Raw genomic sequence first — 21,439 nt, forward strand, 5'->3', positions numbered from 1 at the left:
GCCAGTACAACATACCTAAACCTAAGAGATGCAATGAAAGCAACCCTATCAGGGAAGGTTATAGCACTGAATGAGCACATTGGAAAAACAGAGAGCACTTAAAATCATCTGTTGATGCTCCTCAAGGTCCTAGAAAAACAAAAACAATCTAAATCATACATATCAGAAGGGAAATTAATGAAATTGAGACTAAAAATACAAAGAATCAATGAATCAAGAGCTGATTCTAAAAAAAAAAAAAGAAAAGAAAAGAAAAGAAAAGAAAGAGGGAAAGAAAGAAAGGAAGGACCCAAATCAATGAAATCAGAAATGAAAAAAGCAAAATCAAAACAAATGCCACCACAATCCGGAAGATTAATAGTAACTGCTTTGAAAACCTGTATTCCAATAAATTGGAGAATCCAAAAGAAATGAATACATTCCTAAATAGTATAAATTACAAAAACTAAACCAAGATCATACAAAAACCCTGAATAATCCAATAACAAGCAATAAAATTGAAGCAGTAATAAGAAAAACATGCCAATAAAAAAAGCACTCCCCTCAAAAAAAAAAAAAAAGAAGAAGAACCCAGGATCTTATGGATTATCGAATTCTATAAGAACTTCAGGGAAGATCTAATGCCAAAACTCCTCAAACTCTTTAATGAAATTGAAAAGGAAGCAGTATTCCTCAAGTCAGTCCTGGAAGCTGGCACTACTTTGATTTCAAAACCAGAAAAAGACCCAACCAAAAAAGAGAACTACAGGCCAATCTATTTAGTAAACATAGGTGTAAAAATCATCAACGAGACACTGGCAAACAGAATGCAACAAATCATCAAAAAGAGCATATATCATGACCAAGTAGAGTTCATTCCAGAGATGCAGGGATGGTCCAACATATGTAAATCAATGAATGTAAGACATTACATAAACAGAAGCAAGAACAAAAATCCCATGATCATCTCAGTAGACACCAAAAAAGCCTTTCATGAAATGTAATATCCATTCATGATAAAAACTATGAAGAAAATAGGTATAGAAGGACCTTATCACAATCTGATATAAGCCATTTATGATAAACCTGCTGTCATATTAAACAGGGAAACAGCTGGGCTTGGTAGCACACCCCTATAATTGCAGCACTTGGGAGGCTGAGGCAGGAGGATCATTGCAAGTTCAAGACCAGCCTGGGCTACAAAGTGAGCTCAAGGCCAGCCTGAACTGCATAATGAGACCCTGTCTCAAGAGGACAAAAAAAAAGATAAACAGGGAAAAACTGAAAGCTCTCCCTCTAAAATCAGGAATGAGACAGGGATGTCCACTATCACCACTTCTGTTCCATACTTCAGTACTTGAAACATTAGCCAGGGTGATAAAGCAAGAGAAAGAAATAAAAGGGATATAGGAAGGAAAGGAAGTAGTCAAATTATCATTCTCTATAGATAACATGATTCTCTAACCAGAAGACCCAAAAAATTCCACCAAAAGACTCTTAGAAATAATAACCAAATTCAGTAGCACATCAGTATATAAAATTAACACAAAAATCAATAGGGTTCCTATATACCAATAGTGAAGTCACTGAGATAGAAATTAGGAAAATATCATTCACAATAGCATCAATAAAAAGTAAGTACTTAGGAGTTAACAAAACCAAGGAAGTGAAACTATAGTACTCTGAAAAAGATCAGAGGAAATCAGAAAATATCCCCTCAACCTGGACAGACAGAATCAACTTTATCAAAATGGCCATACTACAAAAGCTGACAGGCAAATTTACAGCACTCCCAATTGAAATATCAAAAGCATTTCTCACAGAACTAGAGAAAACAATCCTAATTCATGTGGAACCAGAAGAAACCCAGAATAGCAAAAACAATACTAGGCAACAAAAGCAAAGCAGAAGACATCACAATCCTGGACTTGGGCTTATACTACAAAGCTACAGTGATAAAAATAGCAAAGGTATTAGCACAAAAACAAACATGTGAGTTCAAGGTTAGCCTAAATTACATAGTGAAACCCTGTCTCAAAAAAAGCTAAGGCTGGGCATGGTGGCACATGCCTGTAATCTCGGCACTTGGGAGGCTGAGGCAGGAGAACTGCTATGAGAGTGAGTTCGAGGCCAGCCTGAGCTACATAGTGAGTACAAGGCCAGGCTGAACTACATAGTGAGACCCAATCTCAAAAAAAAAAAAAAGTTTCCATATACTTGTTCTCAATATCTATGATTACAGATAATCCTCCTTTGATGATCTACCTATTTAACAGTTGTTCAGACTTACAACCCATTGTTCAAACTCAACCCATCTTCTTTTTATATACATCATGTTTATAGAGCCTCAATATCTTTCTTTTTATACCTTTTATACAGTTAATACAGTTGTTGTAGTCAGGGCTTATAGAGGAAATAATACAGGACACATGATTTATAGTATTTTTTTAATAATAGTCACCTAAAGAGTCATATACAAAGAGAGTGCAGGAAATCTGTCCACACACTAAAGACCAAAAGAATCCAGCTGAGGGCCTGGATCCCACAGCAATGTCCTGCATGAGTCCCGCTGAAGACCGAGAGCCCATGGCAATGTCCTCCACGAGTCCAACTGGAGGCCTAGAACCCATGACAATGTCTCATGCAAGTCTGTTTCATGGATCTGCACTGGGAATGTCAAAAGGTCAGTGGTGGAAGCTAGAAAATCTGTGCCAGCAGGATGAAGGATGTGTACTAGCAGGCTGAGGGATCTGCACTGGAGCCAGGAAGCGATGCTCAAAGTAAGAACTAGAGATCCCCTGAAAAGTACCACAGCCATCCTCAGCAACAGTGAGGTCCCAGGCTCCTCCAACAATGAGAACAGCCGAGCTCATATCAGGAAAGCCAGAACAAGAAGTCTCTCCAGTAGACTGAGCAGTGCACTATCTTCCCCTCTGGAGCCAGGAAGTGATGCTCAGAGTAAAGACCAGAGCTCCCCCAAAGTGAACTGAAGCCATTCTCAGTGACAACAAAGTCCTGAGCTCTTCGAACAATGAGAACAGTGACTTCATATCAGGAAAGTCAGCATGACAAGCTCCTCCAGGAGACCCAATAGCCCCAGGAGAACTAATAGCTCCCAACAGCTTTACTTTTTCCTCTCCAGTTCTTCTTTTTATGTTGTTGGCAGCAATCCTAGACAAATGCTAGATGTCAGTGTTACAATTTCCAGGATTCAGATGGCTGAGCATTGCCCTTTTTTAACCTTTTCTTCTAAAAATTGCTCCCAAAACACAGTCAGAACAAGCAACAGGAACACAAATCTCATCTACCATAAAACCAGGAACATCTGTACCTCTGAGGCAGGAGGCTGGGGTATGTGTAGCCAGCCAGCTGGGTAGGTGAGCTGAGCTGTCAATCATAGAGATCCAGGGCTCAGGCCCAGCAAAACAGTTCCCAAGCCCTGCACCTGAGACAGCCAGAAAACCCTTCACTTCCTCAGGAGGGAAGCCAAGCAGGTTTCTGATAGGAGGCCTAGCTCTGACGTCAGCCTGAAGAATGTGGGAACAAAAGACACCCCATTAACCTTGTGGCTTTCTCTGTGGCCTATTCTCATTCTGCAGAGCGTATTTCTTTTCCTTTAATAAATGTAAAATTCGCCACCTTGTGCATGGGTCTCGTCCCATTCTTTGCTCAGGACAACAAGAACCTGGGGAGAGCCCGCAGCACCCCAGAAGCTAGTAATACCCCTAGAGCTACAAAATATGAAAACCAAACAGATGGAGGAATGGTAACTAAATTAGAGCAGAGGAACGTGGAACTTTGTACCCACAGGAAGCAGCCCGGCAAGGCTCAGCCCAGAAGCCCCACACCCTGGAAGGGAACAGTAGGAAGGAGACACTTCGAGGCTGCTTGAAGACTTAGACAGCAGCCCACAGGCAGGCCTCCCCACCAGACAGGCCTCCATCCATCCCACCCAGCCTCCCATGGTCCAGGAAGAAACCTGGGGCGGGGCAGGGCATACCCACAGGAGGCTGTGGACCCAGAGGCAAGTCCACACACTGAACTACGAAATTCCAGACTCCCTTCTCTCACCCGGGCTAGAGCCCGATTTACACTTCCCTGGCAGGAGGCTAGAGACACTTTCTCCAGATAACTACATTCCTGCAAAGAAAATGCCTACACACACTGACATTTGGGGGAACACACACCCTCCCACACACAAAAGCTGGCTCACTACCTCATCCGTCTAAAAATAAACCCAGAAGCTGACAAACCCCGCCCACTCACATAGAGCCTCCAATCAGAGGGTAGCAATTCGGTTAAACTGTGAACAAGCGTGTGCAAAGATCATCAGACCTTGGAGAAAAGCTTCCAACAGTAAAGACAAGAGACCAAAACAAATAAACTGAAGGAGGAAGAAGAACTCAGAGGAGTCAGAGACTACACAGGCAGAAGAAAAATCCAAAAAATAAGTTAATACCCTCAGGGAGATAAGATTTTATACTATAAAATAAGACTCATATTTTCCAAGGAAGAAAGGGAGGGAAGGAAGAACAGGAGGAGGAGGAATAAACTGTTGCCTGATTTTAGAACGGATAATAAAGTCAATTAAGATCTCTAAACTAAGCAGAGCATGGTAGTGCCCACCTGTAATCCCAGGATTTGGGAGGCTGAGGCAGGAGGATCACTGTGAGCTTGAGGCCAGCCTGGGCTACATAGTGAGACCTTGTCTCAAACCAAAAAAAAAATCACTGAAATAAATTGTTGTTGGTTTGTCCATTGACTCTGTGACTCCTAGGTATCAGGTATGGCCAGGAAAGAAAAGGACGCCCACGGGGGCTGGGAATGTAGCTCAGCGGCACAGTCCATACCTGGCAAGTGCAAGGTCCTGAGTTCAATTCCTGGTACCCGCCCCCCACCTGGAAAAAAAAAATCAGAAAAGGACGCCCCAGAGCCATGGTGACCACCTTAACAGCTACCCACTCACTTTGCAAGAGGAAACAAGTGGGGAACTATCTGAAGGCTGCTAAAAATGGGGAACTTGTGTTCCCCTTTCTCAGGACAAGAATGAGATGAGACCACAGCACCCCAGAAAGTAGTAATACCCCTAGAGCTACAAAATATGTTGCTCTTCAGTACTACAGCAGCTCCAAGCATGAAGTCCTGGATGCTTTCAACAGGGTCAGTGAAGTAGAGACAGGAATTCTGGGAAATCCTGTAGTGGCCCAAGGGCAAAGAGGCTTGAACGCCATATCTCTGAGCCTTATGCAATGGAGCTGTCAGATGACCTCAAGTGCCTGAAAGACTGATCAATTTTGGCTCTATCCCCCCAAAACAAGGCAAAAGAAAAAAGAAAAAAAAGGAGCTCAACCACAAGATGAGAAATACAAGAGCCTATAATTTTTCTTTTCTTAGAACTATTTGAAATAAAAAGCATTGCAATCCCCCTCAGCTACTAAGTAAAATTCACTGTATAAATACAGGGAAATCTAACTAAGAATGGAAAGCTGTCATAAACCAGACCAAACACTTTCCCTTCCTCCTCCCTCTCCTCTCCCTCCCCTTCCTCCTGTCTTCCTCCTCATCTTCCTCCTCCCCCCCTCTTCCTCCTCTCCTTCCTCTCTCCCCGCTCTCCTTCTCTTCTTTCTCCCTGTCTCCCCACCCCTCTGTGCTTTCTCTTTCTGCCTTCCCCAGCCCTGTCTCCTCATGGACATGTCCCTCTGATCTCAGCCTCAGAATTTTTAAGTTTTTACTTTGGGGGCAGGAGGTGCTAAAGCTTGAACTCAAGGCTGGTGCTATTAGGCACACACTACTACTAGCTGTATCCTTTCCTTCCTTCCTTCCTTCCTTCCTTCCTTCCTTCCTTCCTTCCTTCCTTCTTTCCTTTCTCTGTCTCTGTCTCTGTCTCTGTCTCTGTCTCTGTCTCTCTCTGTCTCTCTCTCTCTCTCTCTCTCTCTCTCTCTCTCTCTCTCTCTCTTTCTGTCTCTCTTTCCTGATTACTCTTCCTCTATCACCCACTGGTAAATCCTGAGAGGTAATTTGTCTCTTGCTCAGATCACTTTCATTTAAAACCAGATCCCTTCCCCAGTTCTGCTGAATAAAATTCTCTGTGGTTTACCCTGCCAAGCACCTCTGGCCAACACAGCATTTCGAACTTATGGATTCAGCTGTCTTATTGTACTGGGTCTGGACTGGACTCCAGCCCTGGATGAGTCCAACACTTCACATGGTTTGTACCTGTGCTGCTGTCACACTTGACAGGAAGTCCTACTGTGCAGAGGAGGAGACTGGGGCCACCGCGAACGCAGTCTCCGCCTCCGCTGGGCCTTGACTCCGCCCAGGAATCTCTCGGAGCCTGCTCCGCCCTGCGCTCCACTACCCTTCACCTCTCACCTTGGAAGAAAAAGACAATAACTGAACTCTCACCTAGCAGCCTACCTTCCCGATGGTTTACTCAGCGCTCTTTGATCTTTCTCCTCCTTGCGCCGCAGACGGATTCCTTCACCGCACTCCTCTGGTCTCCGGCAGGATCTCGTCCGGGTCATTCGGGTCATTCTCCTTGCCTGGCGGATTACTTGCTGACTAGTTTAGCCTTTCAACCCCTAAGCGCAAACAGCCACTTATATTTAAATAAGAGAGACGAGTACGTCTGCAGCACACCTGCTTTAGACGCTGTGCGTGCAAACGATGGCCAAGGCAACAGTGAGGGAGCTGGGAGCCACTGAGAAGCAGGACTTACCGCCAAGCCGCTGCCCGGCTGTGGGCACGGGGATGGCCAGGCCCCCGAGCAGGAGGCCCTCAGAACCTCGCTTTATGGACCGTTCCATTCTGTCTAGACATTCTTTTCTTCACCTTCAGTCGCTGCCCTCTATTCTTTCTCAGCATTTAATGGATGTTTCCTACAAGGAATTTTTACTGCTTTGTGATAAATGCTTGTCTGCCTAGGCTCTGGTTATCCTGGGCTTCATTGGAACACAGAATCAGAATTATTAGAACATGTGTCTCTTAAATTGCAATTCCTAAGACTCCAAAGAGAGTCCTTCTACATGTGCAGCTTCCGAGTTTGAACCGATCCACATTCGTTGTGGGATATTGCGAATCACACAGAGGTGGTCCCTGTGACTTGTCTTCCCAGGAGACACACTTTGAATAAAAACTCACAAACCTAATCTGTGGTACTGAAACAGAAGTCCCAAGTGCTGTGGAGATATACTGAGAGAAAACTTAAAGTTAGTTCAGACTACCTTGAAGAAAGTAAAATTTAAAGAGCAGTAGCACACACCTGTAATCTCAGCACTCTAGGAGGCTGAGGTAGAAGGATCACAAGGATGAACCCAACCTGAGAAATGTAGTAATTTAATGAGACCCTATCTCAAAATAAAAATTCCAGCTGGGCACAGTGGCACACACCTGTAATCTCCGCACTCAGGAGGCTGAGGCAGGAAGATCCCCTTGAGTTTGAGGCCAGCCTGGGCTACATGGTGAGTTCAAGGCCAGCCAGAACTATATAGTGAGGCCCTATTGATAGGTAAATAAATAAATAAATGCCAGGTAGGTAGCTCAGTGTGAAGGTCCTGGATTTAATTCCCAGTACCACAAAATAAGTTTTAAAAAATTGACATTTAAGGGATATATAAGAAGAGTTCAATGAAAAAGTTTAAATTCTATGAAGTCCTGACCAAAATCCTATCCAAGATTTTCATGAAACTTGACAAGCTACTTCTAAATTAGATAGAGAAAAAGAAGAAAAGTTAAAATAGCCAGGTATGGTGGTGCATGCCTATAATCCCAGCACTCAGGAGGCTCAGGCAGGAGGACAAAGCCAGCCTGGGCTATTATATAGTAAGACCTTGTCTCAAAAAAAGAAAAAAGAAAGAAAAAAAAAGGAAAAAAGTGGAAGAAAAGAAAAAAACTAAAGTTAAGATGGACTGGGGATGTAATTTAGTGGTCGAGAACTTGCTTATCATGAGCAAAGCCCTGAGTTGGATCCCTAACATGGACAAATATTAAGAAGAGTAAAATAATTTTAAAAGGTAGAATAAAGTGTTCTAAAGCCCTATTATAAAACTATAGTAATTAGGATAGCATCAACACCATTTTAGTGATTGAAGCCAAGGGCCCCTGCAGGCTGAACATGCATTCTGCCTCAGGGATACCCCAGCCTACACAATCTCATCTTCACACACACACACACACACACACACACACACGTGTGCGTTTCATGACTTGTCATGTGATGCCCCGGGCTGCCTCAGGACTCCACCAGCAAGGTCATCAGGACACCTCCACAACCATGAGCCAAAATAAACCTCTTTGTAACTAAACAGATCCACACAAAAGACAGGGTGGTCTTGGTACAGAAGTAAAATGAGAGCAAAGGACAATTCCCTTGGCAGGCTCTTTCCTATTTGTCCCTCGGGGTGCAATGTGTCACTGCCTCAGGTGGTCTGGCTGTCTCTCCCTCAGTCTTGATTGGACTTCTTCGCAACTCCATCCATGGCGCCTGCTTTCCCTGCACAGAACTGTTAACCTAAATCTAAAACAGTAGATTTGCCACAGAACACTGGTACCTGTTTGGGAACAGCAGAGTGTGGCAGTGGTCTGCATGCAAAATCACAAATTGAGCCACTCTGCTATGGAAATAAATTAAGCTCATCCAAATGAGAACAGACAGCCTATGAACTCAGAATTTGCCATAGGAAGGGAGTCAGCCGCCATCAATTACTTTCACAGACCTTCCAGGGCAAGCAGGAAGCCAGGATGGGGCAGGGGCTTCAGGGATGGTCTGACTGGAATTCAGATTCAGAGCCTGGGGAAGGGGAAGCTAGAGACAGGTGATCTGTGATCTCCAAGTGCAGTATCTTATAGGACTTTCTTAGCATGTTTGGCAGGTAAAAGGTTGGGGAGGTAACAGTGACCAAGTGTTATAGATCCCTTTCCTTTCCTGTTACAGATTGTCAACTTCTCTCTATTGCATCTTTTCTTTCTTCTTTCCTTCTATTCTTTTTTATTTTTGTTGTTGTTTTGTTTTGTTGTGTTGTGGTGGTTTTGAGACAGGGTCTCACTATGTAGTCCAGACTGGCCTTGAACTCTTGGTGATCCTCCTGTCTCAGCCTCCCAAGTGCTGGGATTACAGGCATGCACCATCACATTTGGCTTATCTTTTCTTTAGTATTCAAGTAGAACAGAATTTCCCAACATAAAAAGCAAATGTAAGAGAACAAGAGCCCCACCTGAACTCCAATTCTCTACCTCCCAACCCGGATCCCATTTCTGAAGCCATTTTCACTTTACAGACAAACTTTTAAATTTCTCTATATATGTTTTCAGTTATGGATCCCCCAGAAGCCTAATTCCCATCTCTTCTCCCTCCTTTGCCTGAATACCCAGCATCTTAAACTTTATGTGTCTCATTACCATACTCGCTTGTATCAGAACCTTACCATTAGGCTTAACTACCAGTATATAAAAAGTCTTCATATTTGATCACTCTATAAAACAATTTCATTTGGTTCAACCTAATGTAAGTATTCATTCCTAATGAACATATACTATGTGAGTTTTAAGTTTTGTTTTAAAATTGTGCATAGGACTGGGGATGTGACTCAGTGATAGGGCACTTGCCTAGCATGCACAGTACTATAAATAATAGTTCAACCACAGTACTGTAAATAATGAATAAATAAATAAATAAAATTTTACATCAATGTCATAAATATAATGTGTGTAGCCAGGCACAGTGGCACATGCCTGTAATCCCAGCCCTCTAAAAGGCAGAGACATAAGAATTGCAAGTTTGAGCCCAGTGACTTAACAACGTAGGGAGAATCTGTCTCAAAATAAGAAATAGAAAAAGGGCTAGGGATATAGCACAGTGCAACAGAGAGAGGGGGAGAGCCAGTCACTTTATGTGTATGTATGTATATTTGGGGCGGGGGGCAGAGTCTTGCTATGTTGCCCGGACTGGCTTTGAACTCCTGAGCTCAAGCCATCTTTCTGCCTCACCCTTCCACGTAGTGAGGACTATGTGTATGTGCCAAGCTGCCAAGTTTTTTAAACCTTTTAATTGTGAAATAACTATGGTGTCACACGAGTTAAAAGGTAATAGAAAGAAGTCCAGCTGAACCTTTCCTCTAGTTTCTCCCCGCAGTTATATTTTTTATATAACTATTGCCTAACATCAAAACAAGTTCATTGGCTTTGGCCCAATGTATGTTTGTACCTCTAGTTCTGTGTTATTTTATAGCACATACAGATTCCTATAAGCACCACTGCAATGAAAACACAGACCTCTTCCATTAGACACAGATCTCCCTGTCCCCCTCCCTCTACAGTTACATGTAGACCCGTGTAATCTCTGGCAACCTCTATTTTCCATCTCTATAATTTTGGCACTTTGAGAACTTATATAAATAGAAGAATCATACAGTATGAATTTTTTTGAGGCTCACATCTTGAGGTATGTATCCTGAGACTGGCTTTCCACTTAGCAAAATGCCCTTGAAATCCAGCCAAGTTATAAAGAGCATCAACAGTTTGCTCTTCTGTGTGTGTATGTGTGTGTGTGGTATCGGAAATTGGACTTGGGGCTTCTCACTGAACTACAACCCCAACACATCTCACCTTTTTATTTTGAGATAGGGTCTCACTCAGTTGCCTCAATCTTGGTATCCTGCCTCACCCTTCTGAGTAGCTAAGATTAGGGATCCTTTCTAATATTGAGTATTCTGTGGTATGGATGTACCAGTTTATTTAATTGTTCACCTATCGAAGAACATTTTAGTGATATTCAAGTCAGTGCTATTTCACTGGGCATGGTGGTGCATGCTTGTAATCCCAGCACTGGGGAGGTTGAAGCAGGAGGATCACTGCAAGTTTGAGGCCAGCCTGGGCTACATAGTGAGTTCAGGGCCAGTCTGAACTACATAGTGAGACCCTGTCTCAATAAAGAGGAACTTCCAGGAAGATGATGGAGTGGTGAACAGCAAACAGCCTCTCTGAGATTTGGTGTCCAGACACTGAAATATGGCAATGTGAGGAAGAAAAGAAGGAGGGAAGTGGGTCCCCAGGACCCAGGAAGGATCTCAAGTGAGAATTGAAACTTACGGGGAGAGGAAAGAGACAGACCTCAATGCAGAAGGAGATGGTGCTTTCTCCCTGAGCCCTGACTCACTGTGTGGACAGCTCTAACCTGCACATGCACGGTGGCTACTGACACCCCAGATGCCTCCATGGAGAAATGCACTAGCAGAACAGAGCAGTGGATGCATCAGTCTGTGGTGGTGTGTAAGCTATTTGCTTCAGATGCCCCTGCTGAGAGGGTGACAGCTTACAAATGGACCTACTGAACACTTTTTCTTCTTTTTTTATTTTTGTTTTTTTTTTCTTGATAGTTTGTTCTTCTTGTTATTTCTTCCTTCTCTCTTTCCCTTCTATCTTCTTTACCAGCCTCCTAAAATTTGCATAATGTTCCTTTGTCCTCCAGCCTTGCATCTAATCTCTTCTTCTCCTTCTCCTCCTTCTTCTCCTTCTTCTCCTTCTTCTCCTTCTTCTCCTTCTTCTCCTTCTTCTTCTCCTTCTTCTCCTCTTCCTTCTTCTGTTACTCTAATTTTCCCCCAATCTCTTTTAAATGTTCCCTCCCAAGGATAAAATCACCAAATTGAGGGCATATTTACTGAATACAATTTTTTGGTTTGTTATAGATTTTGTTATATAACCACAAATGTGGTTCACATGATTAAAGGTGGCAAATTACCCCATAGTTTGTCATTTTCTAAGCCATGTTTGATGCTGTTGCTAATGCTGATTGTACTATTTTAGTCAAGGTGACATAATTATTCTAATTTGTTGTTCTTCCTGGTTTGCCAAGACTGAGATTGTCTAAGGGTCATAAACTATACTATAGGCCATTGCCAAAGAACCAGGGCCTAGGCCAAATATGCAACAACTTCTCAACAATTGAAGAGGTAGGATCTTGCAACAGACTCAAAATCCAAAAGCCAGCTTCGCCTGGAAGACACCTCTGAGAAGTAGTCATTTTGTAAGGGTTCAATACTAGCAGTAAAGCTACCTGCCATAAGCATTTTATTTCAACCAAGGAATTAAAATAAAAATGGGAGTTCGGTTCCTGGTACCGGAGAAAAACCAAAAAATAAATAAATAAAAAAAAATGGAAAATGGGAAGACACTTACACAAGATGCAACCCTAGACTTCAGCTCACCAAAGGCAAACCCAAGGGGCAATGAGGATCACCATGAGTTTGAGGCCACTACATAGTGAGTTCAAGCCCAGCCCCTGAACTGCATATTAAGGCCCTGTTTAAAAAAAGAAAAGCAATGGACCACAAAAAATCAATCCAACAGCTTCTAGATGATGCAAAGAAGAATAACATAAGATTGATCAGAGTCAATGAAAAAGCAGGAGCTTCCTCAAGCAACATAAAAAACCTGTTCATAAAAGTAATGGCAGAAAACTTCCCAAGCAGGGAAAAAGAACTGGACATACAGGAAGTGAGGCATGTAGAATGCCAATTAGCCATGATAAAAAAAACTCTATACCAAGGCATACAATAGTCAAGATTCCAGAAATTCAACACAAGACAGAATAGTAAAAGCTGTTTGAGAAAAGAAACAAACCACATATAAAGGAAAGCCCATCAGAATCACAGCAGACTTCTCAAAATAAACCCTCAAGTCAAGGAGAGCTTGGAGTGAAGTATTTCAAGCCCTAAAAAAAAAACCTCCAACCCACTTGATGTAACTAGCAAAACTATCTTTCAAAATTGACAGAGAAATAAGATACTTCCATGATGAAGAACACATGAGGAAATTCATAAATGCCAAACCAGCACTCCAAAATATTCTGAAGAATATTCTAGAAAAAGATAATGAATGAGGATCTCAATTCCATGAACACCAAAAGAATGAATCCACCAAGTAAGGCAAGTAATTAAACAGAGGAGAAAAACAAAGGGGGTTATAAAATGGGAGCCAACAACAGGAAAATAACATGACGAGGATAAGTCAATACACATCAGTTATAACCATCAATATTAATGGTCTTAATTCACCAATCAAAAGAAATAGACTAGCAGAATGGATCAAAAAGCAAGATTCAACAAAATGTTGCATATAAGAAACATATTTAATTCAAAAAGAAATTCCTAGACTAAAAGTCAGAGGATGGAAAACAATACTCCATGAGGCAGCTACCTAGAAAAAAGCAGGATAGCTATTCTATTTGCAGACAAAGTGGACTTTAAGCCAAAACTGATTAAGAGAGACAAAGAAGGTCACTACATCCTTGTAAAGGGAACAATCCAAGAGGAAGAGATAATAACCATAAATATATATGCACCAAATACCAGTACATCCAACTATATTAAATATTAATGGGCATGACAAATCAAATAAACACTAATACAGTTGTAATGAGGGATGTCAATACCCCACTGGCACAAATAGACAGATCAACTGGACAAAACCTCAACAAATAAATATCAGAACTGAACAAAATTTTTGGACAAATGGACTTAGTACATGTCCAACCCTACAACATCAGAATACACATTCTTCTCAGCTGTACATGGGATGTTCTCCAAAATAGACCAAAATAGACTCCAAAATAGGTCTATTTTGCTCACAGAACATGTTTAAGTAAATGCAAAGGAATTAAAATTATACCATACACATTATCAGACCACAGTGCAATAAAATTGGAAATGAATGGCAAAAAACATATAAGAAATTCATAAATGCATAGAAATTAAATAACATTCTCCTGAGTAACCAATGGGTCACAGATGAAATTAAAGAAGAAATCAGACAGTTTCTACAATCAAACAATAATGCCAATACAACACAACAGAACTTATAGGACACAATAAAACCAGTCCTGCAAGGGAACTTTATAGCAGTGAATACCTGTATCAGAAAAAGAGAGTAAGCTCAAATAAACAACCTAATGCTAAACCTCAAGCTTATTACCCTATTACCTTATATACCCTATTACTTTTTCTTTTGTCTTATCCTTCACCATACACTCATACATAAGATTGGGTGACTGGCCAGCTCCTGAAAGAAAATTATAAAGATCAAAGCAGAAATTAATGCAGTGTAGAGACTAAGAAAACAATACAAAGAATCATTGAATTGAGAGTTGGTTCTTTGGAGTATTAAGTATAATTGACACACACACACACACAAAAAAGTATAATTGACAAACCCTTAACCAACCTTATCAAAAAAAGGAAAGAAAAGACTCAAGTCCATGCAATTAGGAATGAAAAGGGTGATATCACAACAGATCCTGCAGACATTCAGAATATCATCAACACCTACTTTGAGAACCTGTACATCTATCTAATAAGATGGAAAACAGAAGAAATGGACAGAGTCCTAGATACATATAAATTACCAAAGCTGAATCAAGAAGATATAAAAACTCTGAATAAACCAATATCAGTCAATGAAATTGAAGATGAAATTAAAAACCTACCAACAAACTGAAGCCCAGATTCTGATGGATTCACTGATGAATTCTACCAGAAATTTAGAGAAGACCTAATGCCACTCCTTCTCAAACTTTTTAATGAAATTGAAAGAGAAGCAATGCTCCCAAACTCATACCTGGAGGCAAACATTATCCAGATACCAAAACCAGAGAAGGATCCAGCAAAAAAGAGAACTACAGGCCAATCTCACTAGTGAACATAGATGCAAAAATCCTGAATAAGATACTGGCAAACAGGGCTGGGGATATAGCTCAGGGGCACAAGCGCCTGCCTGGCAAGTGCAAGGTCCTGAGTTGGATTCCCAGTACAAAAAAAAAAAAAAAAAAAAAAAAACCAATATACTGGCAAACAGCCAGGCATGGTGGCACACATCTGTAATCCCAGCACTCAGGAGGCTGAGGCTGGAGGATCATTGCAAATCTGAGACCAATCTACACTACAAAGTGAGCTCAAGGCCAGCCTGGACTGCATAGAGGGACCGTGTCTCAAAAAGAGAAAAAAAAAAAAATAGCTAAGTCTTTGTTATGTGCTCACTTCAGCAGCACATATACTAAAATTGAAATGATACGAGAAGATTAGTATGGCCCCTGTGCAAGGATGAAATGTAAATTCATGAAGCATTCTATATTTTTAAATTAAAATATTTTTTAAAAAAGGAAAAAAAAATAGATACAGGCAAACAGAATGCAGTAAATCATCAAGAAGATAATATACCAGACCAAGTGAGATTCATCATAGGGATGCAGGGATGAATCAATATATGCAAATCAAATGCAATGCACCATATTAACAGAGCCAAGGGCAAAAACCATATGATCATCTCAATAGATGCAGAAAAACATTTGACAGTATCCAAGACCCAGTCATGATAAAAACCCTCAAAAATTGGAATAGGTGGTCTTTATCTCAATATCATAACAGCCATCTGTGACAAACCAAAAGCCAACATCCTACTACATTGATAAAAACTGAAAGCTTTCACATTAAAATCAGAACAAGACAAAGATGCCCACTGTCACCACTCTTATTCAATATAGTTCTGGAAACATTAGCCAGAGCAATTAGACAAGAAAGAGAAATAAAAGGAATTAGGATAGGAAAGGAAGAAATTAAATTATCATTATCTACAGATGACATAATACACTACATAGAAAACCCCCAAAACTCCACCAAAAGATTTCTAGATTTAATAACCAAATTCAGTCATGTAGCTGGATTCAAAGCTAACACTCAAAAATTAATAGCATTGCTGTACACAAATAACAAACTCACTGAGCTAGATATTAGGGGAACAACACCTTTCACAATAGACTGAAAAGAATGAAATTCCTAGGAATCAATCTAATGAAGGAAGTAAAAGACCTTTACATTGAAAATTATAGTACTCTGAAAAAGGATATCAGAAAATGGAGCCCCTGGAGGGAGGGCCCCCAGCGCATGGGGAGCCACGGGCGGGGAGCGCCAGTCTTCTGACCGGCAGCTTGCTCCCTGCCTCATAGGCCCCGGGAGGGAGGGCCCCTGGCACACAGGGAGCTAGGCAGCTGAGAGCACTGTGGCTCGCCGGCCTTTAGGCCGGCCGCCGCTGCTCAATTGAGAACTATCATGACACACAGAAACAATGACACAATTGGCCCACCATGCACCGGCTGCAGATGCCCACCTATGGATGTGTGTGAATCATTCAAACATGGAAAAACCCCTGGGAATACATGCCATACAACAGGCCACTCTTGCTCCTGCCATTGAGAACCAGAAAGGTCTAGAGTCAGCAGAGGAGCAGCTGCTGAACAAGGACTCAGAGAACATGAGAATGCAGACTAAGCCCGAGGGGTCAGAGGTCCTGTGGACTGGAGTCATGAGAGCTGCTCAGAAGCTGTAAACCAGGAGGACCTTGCACAATACATGCGGAGACTCCCTGGAAGACATTCTTCCCCTGACAGTACAGGCTGTGGTGGAGCCCCAGAGAAGTCTGCAACAGGATTCCTGCTGCCTGTGCTGACAGTTGGGGAGAGGCCACTAACCGGCTGTGGGGTCCCAATGTGATGGGAGGCTGGAGAGAAAACCCTACAAAAAATGGCTTTCGCCCCAGACGGCTCACTTGATTTTTGACAACCCTTAGGCTGTAACTACTTGTTAGATCCTTCTTGCGTATCTCTGTCTTCCTGAGAAACCACTTCTAAGATACCAACATGTATTACAGCAGTCGTTGATATTTTCCTACTAATCTATCCATAACTCTGTAATGTTTGTATTGTTCCTATCCTATTTCATAAATGGATGCATGTTTATTATTATGTGTTTCCTACAACAACTATTGAGAATAGTTAATGATTATTCAATAGGTCACTCATGTATACTTCTATTTATTTTCTTTTGAAGAACCCCTAAGTAGAGTACAATAACTATTGATAATCTCCTACCTCTTTTGTCTGTAACTCACTATTATTTGTCTATTTGTTTTCCTGAGAAACTATCTTGTAGATAACAATATGTAAAACAATAACCTTTGATAATTTCCTACCACTTTGTCTGTAATTTGGTAAGCTCCCCCCCATTATTGTTATCCTTCTCTTACTCTTTAAAATAAAAAAATAAAATAAAATAAATTTTTAAAAAAAGAAAATGGAGAAGCATCCCTTGTTCTTGGGTAGGAAGAACCAATATAGTGAGAATGGCCATACTTCCAAAATTGTTATACAGACTTAACATGATCCTAATCAAAATTCCAATAGCATATATCACAGAATTAAAGAAAACAATCCTAAAATTCACTTGGAACCAGAAAAGACCTAGAATAGAAAAGCATTTCTGAGCAACAAAGGCAAGGCAGGGAGCATCACAATCACTGACTTGAAATTATGCTACAAAGCTACTGTGATAAAAATAACATGTTACTGGGAAGAAAACAGACCCAATGATCAATGGAACAGATTATGAGATGCATAAATAATTCCAAAAACACTCAGCCACCTTATCTTTGACAAAGGAGCCAAACATGTTCAGTGGAAGAAAAACAGCTTCTTTAATAAGTGGTGGTGGAAAAACTGGGTTTCCACATGCTGAAGATTAAAACTAGACCCATATCTTTCACCTTGCACTAAACTACAATTGAAATCAATCAAATAAATCACAGCACTTGGGAAGCTGAAGCAGGAGGATCATTGTGAGTTCAAGACCAGCCTGGGCTACAAATTGAGCTTGTATTCAACATCACTGTGGTATGATGCTTTTAACTCTTTCAGAAAGATACCAAGAAAGGGAATAGCTGGGTCAATGGAACTTCTAGCTTTAGCTTTTTGAGGAATCTCCATACTGGTTTTCCACAGTGGTTGTACCAGTCTACACTCCCACCACCAGTGGAGAATGGTTCCTTTTTTTCCATAGCCCTGCCAGTATTTGTTATTGGTTGATTTCTTGATAACAGCCATTCCTTCTGGAGTGAGATGGAATCTCAGCCTTGTTTTAATTTGCATTTCTCAAATGACAAGGGATGTTGAATGTTTTTTATATATTTATTCACTGTTTGTACTTCATCTGAGAAGTGCATATTTATTTCAGATGCCCATTTTTGGATTGGGTCTTAAATTTGGATTTTTTTTCAATTCTTTATGTGTTCTAGGTATTAGTCCTTTGTCTGAAGAACAGCTAGAAAATTTTTTCCCACACTGTGAGTTGTCTCTTCACTCTGTTGGTTTCTTTTGTTGTGGAAAAGCTTTTTAATAAGATGACGTCCCAGTTGCTGATTCCTTATAATATTTCCTGTGTATCAGAATTTTGTTCATAAAGTCTTTACATACACCAATGTCATCAAGAGTTCTACCTGTTCTGTCTTGCTGCAGATTTAGTGTCTCTTTTTAAATTCAGATCTCTAGTGTTTCTGTTTAATTCGGATCTTTGATCTATTACTCTTTCTTTTTTTTTTTTTTGAGACAGGGTCTCACTGTGCAGTTCAGGCTGGCCTTGAGCTCAGTTTGCAGCCCAGGCACACCCTAAGCTGGCCAAGGTGGGCTCTCACTTGTAGTCCTCCTCTTCAGTGTCCCAGAGTGCTAGAATTACAGATATGTGCCACCAAGTGTGGAAATACCGGTTCTTAAGTATTAATAATATTAATAATCTATATTATAATGTTTTTTTGTTTTTTTTTTTCTTTTTTTGAGACAGAGTCTCACTCTGCAGTTCAGGCTGGCCTTGAGCTCACTTTGTAGCCCAGGCTGGCCTCAAACTCACAAAGATCCTCCTGCCTCAGCCTCCCGAGTGCTGGAATTATAGGCATGTGCCACCACGCCCGGCTATAGTGTTTAAGTAATGGAATATCAGAAGAGTAAGCATCACCCAAAGAAAAACTTTGGCTTCTATTCAGGGGAGAGAATTAGAGCATTTCATCTTGTATGCAAGATAGTTGTCTCATGTTAGGCATAATTATGGACCTACTGTTATATTTGCAGACTAAGTATGGTTTAAGAAAATGGGTCTGGTTGGAAGGTTGGCAAGGGTAGATTGTGATCATTAATTGTGATATGTCAACTTGACTTGTGTAAGAACCATCTAGCAGAACTGTAGACTCTGGATGTGTCTGTGCATGATTGACATGTAGGCCAGCAAATTGAGGAGGGAAGGTCCACCTGGATCAATCATCAGACTTTAGCCCAGGCAGAATAAACTGGTCCTTTCTTTGGAGGGGCTCTGGTCTTCACCTTTGCCTTTGGACTCTGGTCTCTAGTCCCTTCAGCCTTCCAGCATGGACTCTGGCCTTCTGACACAGATTCACAACAGTGGCTCTCAGTGAGCTTCCAGGCCTTCAAACTTCAACCATTACTGGATCCTCCGGCCCTCCAGCATGCAGACAACCACTTTGGATGGTTCCATGTCTGATCAGGCAGATGGCCACTGGGGCTCTTCCATTTCTGATCCTGTCAGCCTACCTTATAAATCCCTTAGAGAACCCTAACTTATATACAGACTGTTGAGCAGCTGGATTATAGGCATATATCATTACACCCTGGTATAACATAGATTCTGAAGGAAAACTTGCCCTGCTGCTCATCAGCTGTGTAACCTCAGGCAAGTATCTCTTCAGTCTTCCCTAAAGTCAGTTTCCCCATCTGTAAAACATCAGTCCCGGGGGTGATGAGGAATGAATGAGACAGTGTCTGTAAAGTACTCGATATGCACATTAAATATTCACTAATATTGTTATACTACATTGGCACTGTAGAATATTATGCAGCAGCTAAAATTAATTTTTCTGAAATATCTCTTGTTCTCCTATGTATCAAAGTCCTGGGAAAAAGGATATGATATAGAATAATTTTTAAAAGAGGGCTAGGGATATAACTCAGTGGTAGAGCATCTGCTCAGCAAGAATAATACCCTGGGTTTGATCCCTAGCAATGCAAAAACAAACAAACAAACAAATAAATAAATAAAATTTTTAAAAATAAAGGATACGTTATACTCTACCTGGGTAATTGAAGAGGATTTAACAAAGAAGTACTGACAAAAAGTTTAGGCAAAACAATAAGGATTATTGCAGAACTTGTTGCAACTGCCAGTAGTTGTTATCACACTTGGACCTTGAAGGAAATCTCAGAAAGGGTAACTGTGTGGGGAGACAGACTTTGACAGCAGCTTTGACCTTAGGTAAGTAGAAACAGCCAACCCAAACAATCCATCAAAAAAAGGAGGGGAGCCAAGCTTGGTGGTGCATGTCTGTAATCCCAGCACTCGAGGCAGAGGCAGGAGGATTGTGAGCAAGAGGCCAGCACGGATACACTGACCTAGCGTCTTCCAATGGTTAAACCTAAATAGAACTCCGTAGAACCTATTAATGGAATCCTCAAGGTCAGCCTCCTGGGGCACAAAGCAGAATACAAAAGGGAAGAGAGGACCTACATTAAAGAAGGATATAAATCACATTGAACATGATATCACATTGAACAAGGATATCAATCACATGGAAATTAGATTGTAAATATATATCAACATTTTAATATTGATTGTCTTTGGGAAGTGGAATTACACATTACCCCTCTTTACTCTGTTTTTTTAAAATCTTCTAAGGTTTCTCCCACAAATAATAATAGTTAACATTTCTTGAGGACTTACTGTTCTATGTGTTTAGGTGTATTGTTACATTTTACTTTAGCAGCAATCCCGCAAGAATTCCTTGTAGGAGAAGATGAAGAAATTTAGGATAGAGAAGCAATTTATCCAAAGTTAGAAAACCACAGCAAGTAAACTGTGGAGCCTTGATTTAAATATAGGCACGGTTAGGGGTGGGGTGTAGCTTAGTGGTCAAGTGTTTGCCTAGCAATGTGAGACCTTGGGTTTGACCTCAAACACTGAAACACACACACACACACACACACACACACATACACACATACTTTGGGCTGGCTTCAGCAGTATATATACTAAAATTGGAATGATGCAGAGCACATTAGTACAGCCCCTGCACAAGGATGACATGTAAATCCATATTTTTCCAAGTGAAATAAATCAGACACAGAAAGTTAAATATTGCATGGTTTCTCTTATGAGAAACCCAAGGTATGAATAATGTAAAGACCAAAATAAAAGATAGATGATACGGAATAGGGAGGGAGACCTTTTGGAGATGGGAAGGAAATCTAGAGATGGAGGGGGAGAGAAGGGGAAGAAGAAGTAAAAGGATTAAGATGTGATATACATATGTACCAATTCCATACATTGAATGTTCATTAGATATTGAAAACATGTACTAATAAAAATATAAAGGAATAAAAAATTATATCTAACAAAATATCCTTCAGCATTAAAAGCAAATTTTTGATACATAGAGAACAGGGACAGACATTACAAGCTATACACTGATTTAAGATGTCAGGCATGAAATTATATGTAAGCCACACATGGTGGTATACATCTGTAATCCCAGCACTTGGGAGGCTGAGGCAGGACTGCCATGAATTCAAGGCCAGCCTGGTCTA

At 41.0% G+C, this 21,439-nt stretch overlaps 1 protein-coding gene across 6 annotated transcripts in view; it reads right to left on the bottom strand.

Moving 5' to 3' along the window:
- The window catches only part of N4bp2 (NEDD4 binding protein 2), a 140,696-nt gene that overhangs the window by 105,122 nt on the left and 14,135 nt on the right, over window positions 1-21,439 (bottom strand). For 2 of the 6 annotated variants that reach the window (XM_013518097.1, XM_013518098.1), the window contains exon 1: window positions 6,385-6,838. The exons of 1 other annotated variant lie outside the window; for it this stretch is intronic. The gene's annotated coding sequence lies outside the window, so the exon portion shown is untranslated. Of the gene's footprint in view, window positions 1-6,384; window positions 6,839-21,439 lie in introns of those variants that run through there. 3 more of the 6 variants (XM_013518094.1, XM_005391964.2, XM_013518099.1) reach the window with 3 other exon arrangements.

Source organism: Chinchilla lanigera, unplaced genomic scaffold, assembly GCF_000276665.1.
Source record: "Chinchilla lanigera isolate Chin_1 unplaced genomic scaffold, ChiLan1.0 scaffold00042, whole genome shotgun sequence".
Lineage (NCBI taxonomy): Eukaryota > Metazoa > Chordata > Mammalia > Rodentia > Chinchillidae > Chinchilla > Chinchilla lanigera.